This window comes from Artibeus jamaicensis, unplaced genomic scaffold, assembly GCF_021234435.1.
Source record: "Artibeus jamaicensis isolate MK-2021 breed Jamaican fruit bat unplaced genomic scaffold, CSHL_Jam_final contig_3114, whole genome shotgun sequence".
In the NCBI taxonomy this organism is placed as follows: Eukaryota; Metazoa; Chordata; class Mammalia; order Chiroptera; family Phyllostomidae; genus Artibeus; species Artibeus jamaicensis.
This window is the reverse complement of record NW_026521720.1, coordinates 375,204-386,138: the sequence shown is the minus strand read 5'-3', so window position 1 is coordinate 386,138 and position 10,935 is coordinate 375,204. Positions and strand designations below refer to the sequence as shown.

Below are 10,935 nucleotides of genomic sequence, written 5' to 3'. Positions count from 1 at the left end.
CTGGTGGGAGGTACCTGCAATAACTCAAGTGAGAAAGGTGGTGGGGTTATGGCTAGAGGGGAGCTGTAGCTCATGAGTTATTCCGACAGTGTCATTTGAGGGCTTGGTAAACTGTTGGTATGGGACAACAGAGAGAAAGTCTTGTCTGGAGTGAATCATCTGTGTTTCTGACTAGGGTAATAGGGTAGATGGTGGCGACTATGGAAGTACAGAAGGTTTGGTGGGCGGGGAGATGGTGGAGGGCCTGTGAGTGCAGGTTTCTATGGCAACAACAGAGGTGACGGCTCTGAGGTTCTGCGAACTGGGGGTCTGGCAGGCTACCCCAGTGGAGAGGCTTGCAGGGATGTATAACAACATGACCAATTTATCAACCGTTACCCACTGAACTGTTGGAAATGGAGAAAAACAGGCAGTTAACACATTCTCCCCAAACTAAGAAGATTACTAACACATTGGGAAAACTGACCTTGGCGCCAAGTTTGCAATGAGTGAAAGCATTTTACTTCCTTATAGTCTCTCCATGCATTTAAGCGAAGGGTATTACAAGAAGTCCGTTCTGGCTCTTGAAAACAGACAGCTGTGGGACATGTATAAGCCTTTGACCAAATCCTGTGAAACTACATTTCTTACTTTCAGAGATGGTGATCCAGGGGAGGTTAATAAGGCTGGGTGTTCTTGTGTCATGATGGCAGGCTGCCAGAGGGCATTTGAAGGTGAATATATGGTCAGTTTGGTCAGTGCTCTAGAAGTTCTGTAATCACTGGAGCCTTCTGCTGTGATGTAGGTTTGGGTAACAAACTTAATAAGTGTATGCCAACAAGAGAACCTACATTCTTTCACAAAAGATGCTCTTTCTTTGATTTATAAAAATCTTTCACTTGAAACTCTGGAAATCAATGTAAAAGTGGCATTAGGAATATTTCAACACAACAAGTAAAATACAGTTCATGAAACAGAAGGCATTTCAAGACCCTGAAAGAATAGTCAGGTTACACAGATTTGGTGACTTCAGTGATGTGAGTGAGGGCCCTTTTTTATACCAAGAACAAGTATTTGTTTCCAGTATGAAGTGTCAGCCTTTCATAATGTTCAAGCCAGTCAGCGAAGTCTTATTCAAAGATTCCTGGGTTTTTCTTTACCTGTTCACTTAAGAGCACGTTTTATAGTATGTAAGCGATGAAAAAGGTCTCAGAAAACGGAAACTGAAGAGTACATTAAAACTGCAGATGAAAGGACATCTACTTAATAACTTCCTAAAATTTAAAGATGTATAGTAAATTAAATGTGTTAGAAATAAAGTAGGGAAAAAAAGAAAACCAAACATTAGCAAATGTTCATGACACAATGTGAAGGGAAAAAAGGATGTAGAGTTTAAAACTTCATATTTTGAATTATCCTATATAAATGTACACACAAAATCTCTGGTTAAAAAGAAGGAACAGCTATTCATTGGGGATGGTGAAATTTTTCAGAAGAATTATTAAGTTTTCTCTTGTATTTTCTAAATTTTCTTCAATGAATAGAAATTATTAGTTATATTTTCATTAAACTAAAAGTAAATGTTACTGGAAATAGTTTAAACAGCAATCTTATTTAATGTTAACTGGTACAATCTTCTTTGAAAGCAAAATAAAGTACTTACCAAAAATAGAAGCTTCATTAACTTTGGGCCAGAAATTCTCCTCTCATGATGCTGTTTTCAACTAATACGTAATTTTCACCTATTTGTTTATAGATATATTTATTGTCATGCCATTTAAAATACTAAAAATTGATGTCAACAATAGTTGTTGAGATGAATTATAGTACAAATGTGTAAATACATATTGCACACTCATTAGAACAGTTACAAAAATATTTTATCACCAGTGAAAATACTATATATGAAAACAGCAGGGCCTGAATTCTCTGTTGCTAATCACATAGAACGTCCGAGTAGAAGGTAAAGCTAGTTTTCTTCTTTGACTTACTGTATTTTTCAAAATCTGTACAATGTGCCTACATAATTTCTTATAAAATATGATAATAAAAATGTTAATTTTGTTGTCTGAGAGGTATTACTGCTCTTTAATAATTTCAAATTATCTTACATTTGGATTGTAAGTACACACAGGCAGCAAAGAGTAAAAAATCACCTGGATCATGGGGCTGGCTGAGTCAGGAGAGGCAGTTGGTCAAAATCATCATTGTAAATGAGAACAAGTATAGAGAGCCAATGAGTCTACTAATGAGTATGTATTTCAGGAGTACTTGCATATGGTAGGCAGGGTCATAGTTTTTAACTTAAAGAAACACTAAAATTTTGAATTTCAAGTACTGAGAAGATAAAAGGATATTTGTTGGACATTACCATCTTTTGGGGGTTTCTGAAAAACAATGTTCAGGGCCCACACATAGATGGCTGACTTTTATTTGTGTTTTAGGTAGAGACTGCTTATGTTATTTTGTTCACTTGTTTGGGTAAATTGACCAACATTTAGAAGTGGTTTGAATCTTGAGGTGGCCATGTTTCTTGAGGATATTTATTGAATGATTACTGTGTGCAGGTAATTTAATTACATTGTTTTAATCCTCAAAAGAGACAATACTTAGAGACAGCTCAAAAACTGAGCTGGGAATATTTAAATTAATTTTGTTAGATGGTCACCCAGTTAGTAAGCAACAAACTCATTAGGGAAGTAGGTAGTACTATCTACTTTTGTTTAATGAGGATATCTGGACCAAGAGAGTATAAATAACAGGCCCAAAGGCACATAACTGGAGACCAATTATGGAACTCAAGAGTCAAATAGAATTTAAAATGAGCCTCCATGCCTGCAATTTTTTCAATATTCCTAGGAAAAAAAGTATAACACTTTTAGTCCTTTAAGGGTATTCTTGAGAATTTGAAATTTTAATGAGTAATCTTTATACAGATACCTTTTAAGTAGTTCTTGTACTTCTTACATTTGTTCATTTTGTGGTCATACTTTTTACATATAGCTGTTGACAATTTAATTTTTATAGTAATTTTCAATATGTTCTACATATTCTTGTACTGCTAATATTTGATCGTCATATTAGATTAAAAAGAAAACATTCTTTGCAAGAATTAAGACATCTTCCTTACCTACATCCCTGCCTCCTTTCTTTCTTTTATCTCTTTCCATCTTTTCTTTCTTCCTTTCCTATCTTTTAAAAAATTATTTTATTTTATTTTTAATTGTTGCTCCAGTACAGTTTTCTACCTTTTACCCCCATCCCAGGCCACCCCCCCAGTCCTCCCCACCTCCCTCTCATTTCCACCCCTCCCTTGTTTTTGTCCATGTGTCCTTTACACTTGTTCCTGCAAACCCTTCCCCTTTTCCCCTGAAATTCGCCCCCTCCGGTCACTGTCAGCCTGTTCTCAGTTTCAGTGTCTTTGGTTATATTTTGCTTGCTTGCTTTCCATATATTTTGCTTGTTTGTTTTGTTGATTAGGTTTCTGTTAAAGGTGAGATCATATGGTATTTGTCTTTGATTGACTGGCTTATTTTGCTTAGCATAATGCTTTCCAGTTCCATCCATGCTGTCACAAAGGGTAGGAGCTCCTTCTTTCTTTCTGCTGCATAGAATTCCACTGGGTAAATGTACCATAGTTTTTTGATCCATTCATTTACTGATGGGCACCTAGGTTGCTTCCAACACTTTGCTATTGTAAATTGTGCTGCTATGAACACCGGGGTGCATAGGTTCTTTGGATTGGTGTTTTAGGGTTCTTAGGATATAATCCTAGCAGTGGAATTCCTGGGTCAAAAGGCAGATCCATTTTTAGTTTTCTGAGAAAATTCCATTCTGTTTTCCATGGTGGTTGTACCAGTGTGAAATCTCACCAACAAGAAATTTAGATATGGGTTTTAACCTTGTAAGGTTGGAAGAGGAAAGATTTGATATGGAAATGAGTGTGATTCTTTATATTACCAAGGGCAGAAAAATAATGGCATACAGTTTTTGCTTCAATAACATGAAGAAAATATTTACATTAGAACTCATTGTTTTTCAGTTTTATTTGTTCTCATGATATAAGAATTATTGTCCCTATTTGCAAATGAGTCAGCTGAAACTCAGAGAGGTTCAATAGTTCATTCAAAACCATTTGGCAAAGGAGAATACTGGATGTGGATTTTAACCCAGTTTTGCCCAGTGTCGATGCTTGTGATTTTTTTCCTAGTCACATACTCTCTTCCTTGATTCTAAAACACATAATTATGAGACTTCAGAGATGAAAGAGTGTTTGAGATTAGTATGTTTTAGGGAGTTGTAGACCAGAAGAATTAGACCACTTACTTGAGCTCGCTTAACCAACTACTACACTCCCAGCACTATGGCTGTGGTTGTGCAAATATCTTTCCATATTTTAGGAACTAGCAAATTCTTTGGCATACTGTGATTGAATGAAAAGGTAAACCACTGAAGTAGAAATATGACTTAGGAAAGGATACACCATCTGGATAAATTATTATTTAATTCCAAAAGACTGCAACCTCACTTCAGTGTCAGGTATCAGTGTTCAAGAATTGGAGGTGGACTTTAAATATGCTTGTCTACTTCAGCTGGACACCCTTGGACTGTATATTAATTTATGACCATTTTCAGCAGCACTTAAAATAGAGAAACTCCAAACCCTTCTTTGTTCTCTTCTTATATAGTCTACCTTCTGCATATGTCAAGTGGTATTGCTTTGCTGCTCTAGTCTCCGTTGGGGTTCATTGTTGATGTGTTACTACAACTAAGGCACTGATTGTTGCTTTAATTGTTGCCTTTAGATGCAGCTTGTTCTTATGTCAACATCAACAGTGCTTTCATCCTTAGAACTCAAGCAGGCACCCACTGTACAGCCATATGAGCTACGGACTCCATTTTGACAAATCCTTTCTCAGTAGTCCCTTCAGGCTTACCAATTACCCTTTCACTCAGAGGATGTTAACTTTCTATGCCAACACTGGACATCTTGCTTTATTAACTATAAACATTTTATACTCTGCAATTAATTGCAACTCAGCAGTAAAATGAGCAACTTGTATGTCCCTAAACTAGAGGTTCTCAAAGTGTGCTCCCTGAGTCAGAAGCATTAACATAACTCAGTAGAAATGAAAATTCTTGGGTCCTTTACTGAGTGCTTATGATGTGTACTAAAGTTTAAGAACAGATCTCAAATATTCTATACTAAAACTATACATGATGACCCACTCATTCCCAATCATGCTTTACCCATTCATAACTTTGTGCTTTTGCCTAAATTTTTTCTTTTACCTCAATTGTCCATTTCCTGATTTGAAGATGTTCATTTATTTTTTAAAGTTTCATCAAAGCCCGATTACTTCCAACTTTCTCCAATCAATATTATGTGCTCTTCACTCTGAACATTCAAAGTATTTTGCCTATAAAGGAAGCTTATAGAGCTAGCTCACGGCATGCCTGTGTTAAGTTATCTGTGTCCATGTTTGTCTCAAATTAGTAGGGTATGAGGTTTACTGAGTACAGACGCAGTGCCCTTCATAGTATACTTCTCTTTGCTCTTAGTTTTCCTCTATTTTTAATGGAGATAATATCTACCTTATGAGATTTTTCCAAAATCAAAATTTATAACAAAAGTGAAACAGATGAGAGATAGCTAATAATATTAGTAGTAGAAACTATGTAATTACTGGAAAAGAAAGTTATTTCTTCAATACCACATATTCTTTCTTGAATCTCAAATTTCATTAATGAGACTTAGATTTTATTGTATACTCTAGTATGAAAACAGGTTTATGGGATCTCTGCAACTGAAATGCCAACTAGGGACAAAGTCAAGTTGTGTGACATTTCTTCACTTGTTCTGTGTAAGCCTCAGATACCCTGTAGTAGTTCATGTGGTAACAATAGCGTATGCTGTTCACTAAGTGCTGCTGCCCCTTTTTGTTTAATTGGTCCCAATAAGTCTCAATATTGTAGCTATCAGATAGATATGTGTCCTCTTACGGTCTTCTGATCCCATTTACAAAGGGTGTCATTCATCATTTCTATAAGATAACATTACATGTACCTTTTTAAGACTTGTCCATTTGGACACAAGTTATTTCTTCTGTAGAATGTCCTCCTGCTCAGCTGTCCTGTGGATAACAAATATATTTTCTTTGCATGAGGGTTTTTCTCTAAGACATAGAATATTGACTTAGTTTAGTTCCAACATGCAGTAGATTATCTTGGGGTTGGAAATTTGTATAATTTGTTAAAGGGATAATAAATACTTATCATAAAGACACAAACAAATATACATACAAACACTTGAGAGTGTACACACATATACACATACTTCCATATATGAGATTATTGATGTTGGTTTGGTTACATGAAACCATAAGGCAATCTAGAATGATGGTTTTGGTTTATCATCTGATTTAGCGACTGGTGCATATTTTTCTTGTTTGTTTCTATAAGCCATAAACTCAACGAGGAAATATTCTATTTGCTATGCTTGGGGTAGACATGGAAAAATCCTAAGATTTAAAAAAGAATAAGTCACTGGGGGCTGGGATTCCATATAAATAAGTCAAACTCAAGTCAATTTTTAACTTTCTATTAATAAGAAAAATACTAGTAAGGCTCTTTACAGTTGACAATGTTTTGTTCATTCTTTTATGTTTTGCACAGTATCTTCTATTTTTTGATAGGCACCACAAAGTGCTGCCATGTGGTTAAATGAATGGCAACAGGTCACACAACATGACCTGGCAAAACCAATAAGCATCCAGGTTTCTGACTCTTAAATCAGCAGTCTTTAAGTCGTATATCTAACAAACATCAGTAAGTACAATTAGGGAAGAGGTGTATCTTCTTTTGCATCCGTTATGTCTGAATGGGAGTCCTTGGTCCCCCGCTATAGCCTTGGTGGCTTGGCTTTCCTCATGAGCAGCTAAGGTGGTCTTAGTTCACTCACTAATTCCCTAATTTACTCAACACATATATAAATGAGGGAGATACAGATTCATTGTCTCTATACACAGTTAGAGGAATCCTTTCTTCCAAATTTATGGATTTCATTGACATATAAATAAGTTATGTATTGATTAAAGCACTCAATTTATTTGCTCATCTGCACAATCCACAGCAAAAATATGAATACTGAGAGTATGAGAATAGAATTAGGGTTTTATATTAACCCTCTAAATCACTTGTTATATTTCCATAATTATAAAAATAACTTTTGAGTTATATAGTTATTTCTGTTGCCTTGATTACAATAATCATCCTGATGAATGTTCAACTTTTAAAATAGAAACTAATCATAAAAATGATGAAAATACAAAAATGAACATGGCAGCCTTTTGCTTCTCTTTTTATGGAGAACTATTCTTGTTTTCAGCAACAAGCAATTTGTTTTCTGGCTATGATGTGGCTCACTGGTATACAAGCAGCTAAGAGCATCCAAACGGCATAATAGGGATACAATTACCGCTCCCAGAGAGCCCGTTCCATTAGTAGTCATATTTGAATTGTACCGATTGAAGAAGTAATAGGAGCTTTCTTTTTTTCTTTGGTACTTTAAATACATGTGTTTTCTACTCATTTCTGGACAATAATGGTTTCAGGTTTGTCCCTTAATTCAGTCTTTCTTATAGAATTATTAGTGGTATAATGACTTACATGAACAAAAAAAGTATAAAAATAAAAGAAACTTGTCTTTGCCTGAAAAAGATTAGAATAACATAAACAACTAGACTCATAGCTAGGCATGGCGCTCTATAAGCATTTGGGAAGCAGGGAAACAAAACAAATCAAATAATTTAGCATATGAAAAAAGAATTTGGTGCTTAAAAATAAATCAGCTTGTCTTTATCTTTTAGGCTTTTATGTCTCTGCACAGATGTTCTTAAGAATATAGTAAAATAAAATATTATATGTTTAAAAATAAATTATATTTTTGTGTAAAATACTTTGAAAAATTGATATTTTAAGCCATGTACTTTTGCTTCTAGATTTAAAGGCATTAATTTGCTAAAGAACTCTAAAGAACTTAAGCATGAATTATTAAAATACATTAAATGAATGGATGTGGTACATATGCTACAGCGCCAACAACAACAACAAAAAACTTTGCCAAAGACTTTGGTCTAGTGGCAACAATTTAGTCTGTATTTAGTCAAATAAACTGGAGCAAGATCTTTAATATATCCAGGCCTGGTTTAATAAGACCAATAGTTCTAATACCTATATCTTAAGGTTGTTGTGAAGTTTATGTAAAATAATTGTCAAATGGTACTTAATAGGGATGTTTTAAGAAATGTGGCTTATAAATATAAGGCTTCACATTAAAATCATCAATGATATTTAAAAAATAGAAAACTTCAACATTTACTTTAACACTTCCACCAAAAGAACAACTGGAAGTACAAACTTAAATTCTTTAAAATTTAATCAAAGACTTTCATGGTGCTTGGGTTAAAAAGAAAAGAGTGACTAATCTTTTGGCACACAGGAGAACTAACATACCTATCAAAGATCCTTGGAGATTTGTGAAAGGAAAATATTTCTTCTGTTTTCAACGAATATATTTGTCACTTTAGCAGTTTTAAAAATAACCTCTAAATGTTACTCAGGAACAGTTAAGCACATTCAGCTATTCATTCATTTTTCCACTCAACAAATATTTTTTAACTGCCTACTATGTGTCAGAAATTGTGCTAGAATCAAGATGAAAAACATATGGTCCCAGCCTCAGGAAACTTTTAATGTTCTCACAAAGCAAGCCCTGCCAAGATAATGCCTCTACAATTCTTGCCTTTTCACATTCACACCTAGCATCCAATCTTTTAAAATATCTAGTTATCATGTTTTTCGAACTGAATCTTCTGGAATAGGTAGAGCAGAAAAATCACTCTGTGTAATGGCAAATTAAGTAAAATGTGCTAGTCATTTAACACATACTAGCAGTTAACAAGCATATATTGCTGATGTGTTAAGTTTTCAATCCACAAGAAAGATTCTGTTTCACAAGTTATAAGAAATATCCATTCTGAAAAAAATTTGTCTTGATATTTTTATTTCACTATATTTAAGAAATATTTTCATGATCAATAACTGCCAATGTAAAATTTTTCTTATACCTTTAAGTACTTTTTAAAATCATCTTGGAAATTTCCTAAAGGGAATTAAGCTGCAGATCTACTATTATGTGTTTGATATATGTGTTAGGTCAAAATTCACTTAAATACTATGACCAGCTTTAAATATAAGAAAAATAAATATTGTTTTGACATCAGAAATTTGCTTTTTTATTATTATTGTTCAAGTACAGTTGTCTCCATTTCACCCCACTGTGGCCCCCCACGCCACCCATCCTCGCCTCCCACCCTGGAACCTACCCCCTTTGGCATTGCTCATGTGTTCTTTATACCTGTTCTTTGATGGACCTTTATGAACAAACTGACAGAATTTTGCTTTTGTTAGTAATATTTTATCCATTTTATACTTCGTGTTGTTGAACATCAAAATAAATGAGATGCTTTTTAAGGATGCCCCTTCTCACTTTCTGGAGCATTTTCATGATGTAACTGAGGGTAGAACATTCATTTAGGAAAAAAAATTCCAAAATTATTTTTGCTCATTTTTTTCTTTCTAGAAACTCCTCAGAACCAGGAAAACTTAAAAGAAAAAATAAATTTCAAAGTCTAAAAATAAGTACATTTCCCATAATATATTTGAATTATACATATTTATATATATTAAACACATACATTACATATCTACATACATTTAACTCTAAATTATAATCAGATTTGCACATGGAAAGTGATGAATGAAGAGGAGTGTCCATCACCAAAAATGGATACTACTTGGGAGGTATTTCTACATGGTGTAAGCTATTGAGTTCAGCATAAATAAAATTCATAGACATGAAAGTCTATGAATTTGAGATCTATATCATGACTCACACCAAGTGCTTTTGAATGTATTGGCTGTGTTGTGTTTGATCTCAAGGCCACTAAACCTTTACAAATAGTTTCTTCCTAAATCTAATTTAGAGAGGAAGAACAACATAGAGGGTAAGGACCAGGCAAGCTAAACAGCCTGACTTCAAATCCTGATTCTACCATTTACTGGCTTTGGTAACTACTCTGGGTCAAAATCCCTCTTTAGAAATGGAATGACTCCTTCTCCTCCGAAAAAAACCATCTTCCTTATGGTGGCATTGAAAAGATTAAGTGAGTTAGTACACAAAGAAACATTTAGAGTAACCCCAACAAGAGTTAGCTTAATTTTTCAATGCTTATGGAGCCAAAGCTATAAAAAGTGCCTTTGGCTTCTAGAAAATAAAATTGGTAGATCTGAAGGGACACACAGTGCTGTGAGTGTTTCCTGTATGTTGCTCAGTGTTAAAATTGTTGGTTATCAAATCATCTCTAGTTAGACTTAGTTAATGATAAAACCCAGAGAAAAGAGAAACAATTTGAAAGAAAACATAAAAGTTTAGTTAAGCTTTCAAATACTCTCAAATATCTACACCTAGATATTCCTATAACAGTGAAATCAAGCCAGGCAAATATTATTCTCATCTGCAGGTAATTATATGGATAGACATTTAAATGTTGGGATATCATTTTTATCATGCTTTTCAATAAAATAAATAAAATGGTTATTAATTAATGGTTATATAATTAACTTGACTACTTTGAGACAGTGAATGCCAGAAAGAGAGTTGTCCAGCAGACCCACCCAATTCAAAGGGAACAGATTGTCATTATGTTCCTTAACTTCGTGGCCAAGGTCAAATTTTAGAGACAATTTTAAAAAATGAATGGAACTGTCCATGAGACTAGCACAAGGAGAATGGGAAGCAGTTTCTTTTTAAATTTACTTTAAATGGCAGTGTCTTAGGCCAGTTTCTGAATATGGTAATCAGTAAAAATGAAAGAAAAATTTTTGTTTTCCAGT

At 34.2% G+C, this 10,935-nt stretch overlaps 1 pseudogene; it reads left to right on the top strand.

Moving 5' to 3' along the window:
• The first annotated feature begins 395 nt into the window (after positions 1-395).
• Positions 396-1,246, top strand: LOC119038187 (39S ribosomal protein L39, mitochondrial-like; annotated as a pseudogene).
• Positions 1,247-10,935: the final 9,689 nt, after the last annotated feature.